Source organism: Cherax quadricarinatus, unplaced genomic scaffold (assembly GCF_038502225.1).
Source record: "Cherax quadricarinatus isolate ZL_2023a unplaced genomic scaffold, ASM3850222v1 Contig1163, whole genome shotgun sequence".
In the NCBI taxonomy this organism is placed as follows: domain Eukaryota; kingdom Metazoa; phylum Arthropoda; class Malacostraca; order Decapoda; family Parastacidae; genus Cherax; species Cherax quadricarinatus.
The window spans coordinates 1-5,000 of NW_027196189.1; positions in this window are offsets into that span (position 1 = coordinate 1).

A 5,000-nucleotide genomic window follows, 5' to 3' on the forward strand; every position below is an offset into this window, starting at 1 on the left:
AACATTTTGGGATCGACAACAGAGACTGCTACCTCAGTTACAAATAAGGGGACTGTAGGGAAAGAGGGAGCAAAACTGCATGTAGAAGCTCTATCAGTGGAGACTGTAGTAAATGAAAAAGCTAAGCTATATGTGGAGGCCCTAACAGACCACAGCAGAGCCCAGGGAAAGCCGAGAAGGGAATATGACAGGCCACTGAGCCCAAGTACATTAGCTAGTGAAACTTAAGAAAGAAAGCTGCAATGGAGGAAGTCAAATTGAATGAGGGGATACACAGGGATATGCAGTGGGAGAATGAAAGGGTGAGGTCAGTCTTTGTGTATGGGCTCCAGGAAGTTAAAGGGGAAACATATGAAGCAAGAAAACAAGGGGGAAAAAAAGCAATTGAAAGCATCATGAAAGCAATAGGAGAAGACGACATGACCCAGCTGGAAAATTTTCAGAGAATAGGGGGTTTGTAAAAAAAAAAACCCGGCCAGTGAAAGTGACCTTCAGGGCAGAATCGACTCAGAACAGGATCCTGCCTGAGAAAGCACGATTTAGGGACATGCCGGCATACAGGAAGGTGTATCTCGACTGCGACAGAACACAAAAAGAAAGGCAGAAACAGAGAGATGGTACAAAGGCGAAAGGAGGAAAGAGAGGGGGTGGAGAAGACAGACAGGAGATCCCAGACACAGGAAGAAGATCAAATACAGCCTCCCTCACAACTTCCTATAGAAGCCCCCCAACCAGGTCAACCCCAGTGCAACCAAACACTCTAAACCAAAACACCCATGCCATATCCAATGCCCCCACCCACTACATTACAAACTCCACCCCCACAGCAACCACCCAGAGTTCCTTATCAGGTCTCCCACTTCCCCAACCCCAATACACCTCCCAGACCACAGTCTTAGAAAAGAAGTTGAAGGTGTGGTACACAAATGCAGATGGAATAACAAATAAGTATGAGGAGTGGCATGAAAGAATCAAGGAGACATCCCCAGACATAATAGCACTCACAGAAACAAAACTCACCAGAACAGTAACAGATTCAATCTTTCCATCCGGTTATCAAATCCTCAGGAAAGACAGAGGGAGGAGAGGGGGAGGAGGAGTTGCACTGCTCATTAAAAATCAGTGGAGTTTTGAGAAAATGGAAGGAATGGATGGCACGGGCGAAAGGGACTACTTAGTAGGAACAATCCAGTCTAAGGGACATAAGGTGATAATTGCAGTAATGTACAACCCACCACAGAACTGCAGGAGACCAAGAGAAGAATACAATGAGAGCAACAGAGCAATGGTCGACACACTAGCCGAGGTGGCCAGGAGAGCACACATGGGGGGAGCAAAGTTACTAGTTATGGGTGATTTCAATCACAAGGAGATTGACTGGGAAAACCTGGAGCCCCATGGGGGTCCAGAAACATGGAGAGCCAAGATGATGGATGTGGTACTGGAAAACCTCATGCATCAACATGTTAGAGACACTACCAGAGAGAGAGGAGAAGATGAACCAGCAAGACTGGACCTTGTATTCACCTTGAGTAGTTCGGACATCGAGGATATCATGTATGAAAGGCCCCTGGGAGCTAGTGATCATTTAGTTCTGTGCTTCGACTACATAATTGAGCTCCAAGTGGAGAGAGTAGCAGGAATAGGGTGGGTAAAACCAAACTACAAAAGGGGGAACTACTCAGGCATGAGGAACTTCCTTCAAGACATTCAGTGGGAGAGGGAACTGACAGGAAAACCAGTACAAGAAATGATGGACTATGTGGCAACAAAACGCAAGGAGGCAGAGGAGAGGTTTGTTCCCAAGGGAAACAGAAATAATGGGAAGAACAGAACGAGTCCTTGGTTCACACAAAGGTGTAGGGAGGCAAAAACTAGGTGTACTAGAGAATGGAAAAGGTACAGAAGACAGAGAACTCAGGAAAATAAAGAGATTTGCCGAAGAGCCAGAAACGAATATGCACAGATAAGAAGGGAGGCTCAGCGACAATATGAAAATGATATAGCATCGAAAGTCAAGAGTGACCCGAAGCTGTTGTATAGCCACATCAGGAGGAAAACAACAGTCAAGGACCAGGTAATCAGACTGAGGAAGGGTGATGGGGAATTCACAAGAAACGACCGAGAGGTTTGTCAGGAGCTCAACACAAGATTTTACAGTGGAAACCAGTAGGACTCCAGGAAATCATAACAGGGGGGTACACCAGCAAGTGCTGGATGAGGTACATATAAAAAAGGAGGAGGTGAAGAAGCTGCTATGCGAACTTGACACCTCAAAGGCGGTGGGACCAGACAACATCTCTCCATGGGTCCTTAAAGAAGGAGCAGAGATATTGTGTGTGCCATTAACAAAGATCTTCAACACATCATTTGAAACTGGGCAACTCCCTGAGGTATGGAAGATGGCAAATGCAGTCCCAATTTTTAAAAAGGGAGACAGACATGAGGCACTAAACTACAGACCTGTATCACTAACGTGTATAGTATGCAAGGTCATGGAGATGATCATCAGGAGGAGAGTGGTGGAGCACCTGGAAAGAAACAAGTGTATAATTGACAACCAGTACGGTTTCAGAGAAGGAAAATCCTGTGTCACAAACCTACTAGAGTTTTATGACAAGGTGACAGAAGTAAGACAAGAGAGAGAGGGGTGGATTGAATGCATTTTTTTGGACTGCAAGAAGGCCTTCGACACAGTTCCTCATAGGAGGTTACTGCAAAAGCTAGAGGATCAGGCACACATAACAGGAAAGGCACTGCAATGGATCAGAGAATACCTGACGCGGAGGCAACAACGAGTCATGGTACGTGACGAGGTGTCAGAGTGGGCGCCTGTGACAAGCGGGGTTCCACAGGGGTCAGTCCTAGGACCTGTGCTGTTCTTGGTATATGTGAACGACATAATGGAAGGGATAGACTCAGAAGTGTCCTTGTTTGCAGATGATGTGAAGTTAATGAGAAGAATCAAATCGGATGAGGATCAGGCAGGACTACAAAGAGACCTGGACAGGCTGGACAGGTGGTCCAGCAACTGGCTTCTTGAATTCAACCCTGCAAAATACAAAGTCATGAAGATCGGAGAGGGGCAAAGAAGACCGCAGACATAGTATAGACAGGGTGGCCAAGGAATGCAAACCTCGCTCAAGGAGAAAGATCTTGGGTGACCATAACACCGAGCATGTCTCCGGAGGCACACATCTACCAGATAACTGCTGCAGCATATGGGTGCCTGGCAAACCTGAGAATAGCGTTCCGATACCTTAGTAAGGAATCGTTCAAGACACTGTACACTGTGTACATCAGGCCCATACTGGAGTATGCAGCACCAGTTTAGAAACCACACCTGGTCAAGCACGTCAAGAAGTTAGAGAAAGTGCAAAGGTTTGCAACAAGGTTAGTTCCGGAGCTCAGGGAAATGTCTTACGAAGAAAGGTTGAGGGAAATCGGACTGACGACATTGGAGGACAGGAGGGTCAGGGAAAACATGATAACATACAAAATACTGCGTGGAATGAACAAGGTAGACAGACACAGGATGTTCTAGAGAGGGGACACAGAAACAAAGGGTCAAAATTGGAAGCTGAAGACTCAGACGAGTCACAGGGACGTTAGGAAGTATTTCTTCAGTCATAGAGTCGTCACGAAATGGAATAGCCTAGCAAGTGATGTAGTGGAGGCAGGAACCATACATAGGTTTAAGACGAGGTATGACAAAGCTCTGGAAGCAGAAAGAGAGAGGAACTAGTAGCGATCAGTGAAGAGTCGGGGCCAGGAGCTGAGTCTCGACCCCTTCAACCACAATTAGGTGAATACACACACACACACACACACAAACACACACAAACACACACAAACACACACCAATACATTCCGATACCTTAATAAGGAATCGTTCAAAACACTCTGCACTTTGTACGTCAGGCCCATACTGGGGTACGCAGCACCAGTTTGGAACCCACACCTGGTCAAGCACAACAAGAAATTAGAGAAAGTACAAAGGTCTGCAACAAGGTTAGTTCCGGAGCTCAGGGGAATGTCCTACAAAGAAAAGTTGAGAGAAATCGGGCTGACGACTCTTGAGGACAGGAGGGTCAGGGAAGATATGATAACGACATGCAAAATACTGCATGGAATAGATAAGGTGGACAGAGACAGGGTGTTCCAGAGAGGGGACACAGAAAAAAAGGGTCACAATTGGAAGCTGAGGACTCAGACTGGTCACAGGGATGTCAGGAAATATTTCTTAAGTCATAGAGTCGTCAGGAAGGGGAATAAACTAGCAAGTGATGTAGTGGAGACAGGAACCATACATAGCTTTAAGACGAGGTATGACTAAGCTCAGGGAGCAGAGACAGAGAGGACCCAGTAGCAATCAGTGAAGAGGTGAAGAGGCCGGGCCAGGGGATTTTGATGAGCTGGAGAGAGGAGACAGAAGGTGGTAATTGCAGTGATGTATAACCCACCACAGAACAGCAGGAGGCCAAGGCAAGAGTATGATGAGAGTAACAGATGGATGGTTGACACACTGGCTGAAGTGGCCAGAAGGGCTTATAAGAGCAGGGCGAAGCTACTGATTGTGGGCGACTTCAGTCACAAAGATATTGACTAGGAGAACTTGGAGCCACATAGGGGCCCAGAAACGTGTCAGGTGAAGTACTGTTGCTACTCACCTGTGTCAGGTGAAGTACTGTTGCTACTCACCTGTGTCAGGTGAAGTACTGTTGCTACTCACCTGTGTCAGGTGAAGTACTGTTGTTACTCACCTGTGTCAGGTGAAGTACTGTTGCTACTCACCTGTGTCAGGTGAAGTACTGTTGCTACTCACCTGTGTCAGGTGAAGTACTGTTGCTACTCACCTGTGAGTCAGGTGAAGTGCTGTTGTTACTCACCTGTGAGTCAGGTGAAGTACTGTTGCTACTCACCTGTGTCAGGTGAAGTGTTGTTGTTACTCACCTGTGTGTCAGGTGAAGTACTGTTGTTACTCACCTGTGTCAGGTGAA